The sequence below is a fragment of the Pezoporus flaviventris genome, unplaced genomic scaffold (assembly GCF_033815535.1).
Source record: "Pezoporus flaviventris isolate CSIRO_AGI_PZ_B2104156 unplaced genomic scaffold, CSIRO_AGI_Pfla_v1 ptg000022l, whole genome shotgun sequence".
Lineage (NCBI taxonomy): Eukaryota > Metazoa > Chordata > Aves > Psittaciformes > Psittacidae > Pezoporus > Pezoporus flaviventris.
This window is the reverse complement of record NW_026892570.1, coordinates 1,694,265-1,696,589: the sequence shown is the minus strand read 5'-3', so window position 1 is coordinate 1,696,589 and position 2,325 is coordinate 1,694,265.

The following is a 2,325-nucleotide window of genomic DNA, read 5'->3' as shown; positions in this document are numbered from 1 at the left end:
CAGTGTCAAAATGCTGAACACTGTGTGCCATTTACCTCAAAAAAAGGATAAAATCCTTTAGCAATCCTACTGAACGTTCCGTGCTCTCTAATCTTTGCAAACTGGCAAATAATACAGAAAATTGCAGGTATCATTCAAAATCACTGTTGGTTTTCTAGGGCTGGTACTATAGAAATCCTTAAAAGTGGGTTTTATATTTGTGTGTGTTTTGTTAATCTCATATAGAGTAACAGAATCTTCTGTCAGGAACAGAATAATGTTCTGCTGTGTTGCTTTGAAATGTTCCACAATCTGTGCTATAGTGAAGTGTCTTCCCCACTACACCACTACTTTAAAGTCTGAGGCTTATCATAGCAATTTCCCATGCTTTCATCCAAAGCCTGAAAATACGCCTCAAGCAAGACATTCAATCAAAAGTAAAACATTGCCAGTTATTTGACTGTCTCTCCAGCTCCTTGGGAGGTAACTTGCTTCTACGCCAATGTGAAGAAATTCATGTTACAAAAGCAAAATGAAAGAAAACAGCACTTAGACAAAAAAAAACAGCTTCAGCTCTGAACAATTGTCCGAATATCCCACAGCAATCAAGTTTCCTCTTCTAGAAGAACTTTAATTTGATCTTACTTTCACTGATTTATTTTCCATTGCAATTTTGAGCTTTTTAAAGCTAGCATTTCCTTTTTGAATGTCTCTAAATGGAGATGGGGAGGATTTGAAAGGCCTGCCTAACATCTCTTCTGTTCTTTTTTTCCTCTTGATCTTTGTTTTGGGATTGAACATAAGCAATTTTCTATTTCTTATGCAGTCCTGAGGAACCAGCGTGATGAGTGGTTTGGGCTGCTGAGCTATTCTGCACAAATTGGTAAACCAGGACCAATCTCTCTAGATTAAACTAGTTGGAAGTAGTATTAAATCCCAATCTGCTGGACTTGGCAATTTAAGAGGCTACAGTGTTTAGTATCTTGTTGTACTGGAGGAAGAAGCTGTTTTGTTGTTTCTGTTAGCTTTGCAAGGAATGTCACGTTGGGCGATCAATATGTGCTTGATTTCCTACTGCGGATGGAAGGAGGCTGTCTCATAACTATCAATTCAGACATCCAGCAGGAAATCTAATGGGGAAAAAAAAAAACACCAAAACAAAACCCACAAACTAACAACCAATTACAAAAAACTTTTTCTTAAGGTAGCAGACTTACTTGCTCTACCAAGTGAAGCTTGACACATGCACATCCACCATAGGTCTCCTCAATTATACATCTAAACCAGCCTTTGCTAAAATCTAGTTATTTTTCAGCAGCTTCTCTTGTATTGTCTCATAAAAATAACCCATAAAATATTTAGTGTAGGCCTCGAGCTTCATGTCTTCTTACTTCCTAGTCCCTATTCATGTAAAAGAATAACTTCAGTAAAAACAAGGAGGAGCCATAACCCTTATGTAGATGTTTATCATAAAGGCTTCTGACCTCCTGCCAGCTCTTCTTCCCACAAAGCTGGTTCTTATCAATGTTACTGATATAGCTTGGAAAGTCTCATGAAGTCTGTGTCTTTTATATGATCATTGAATAAAATTCAGGTCAGAAGGGATTGTCTTGTGCAACATTTGCTCAGATAGGACCTTATTCAAAAGTTAAGCTGGGTTGCTTAGGACTTGTCCATTCTCATTTTGCATAACTAGAAGAATGGACATATCACAGGTTTTCTGGAGAGCATGTTGCAGTGCCTGACCATTCTCATTATGAGTTATGGGTTGTTTGGTTTTTTTGGTTTGTTTGTTTGTGGGTTTTTATTGTGTTGGTTTGGTTTGGTTTTGGCTTTTAGTTGGTTTTGGTTGGTTAATTTGTTTTTTTTTAAATGGAGTTGGAAGAAGTTTGGGGCAGAGTGATTTGTCGGCTATTCCTTCTGACTAGCTTTCTTTCAGAGATGAGACATTGTCTTCCTCCTCTTCATTGTTCCACTTGCAGTCCTTGCTCAATTTTTATTATGTATTTCTCATGTACTGGAGTGGGACAAGTGATAACTCACATGGGTGGCAGAAGATAAATGGAATGAAGTAGAAGGAGAGTAGCTTAGATGGACATGGGGAAACAGCAATGCAGGTGATAGCCGGCTGGTATGAGAGAAGCTGGAAAAGACAACCTTATGTGGGGGGAAAAAGAATAAATGGTAATTTTAACTCCTCCATGGATATGACTCAGTCTTGAGTGGGCTGCAAAATCTTGTCATGGTTTTCTTTTTTTTTTTTTTCCTTTCATTTGATGAAGAAGGAATTTATACCTTAAAAATACCATTGTGTTTTCCATCCTTGAGAACTGTTAAAGCTCTTCT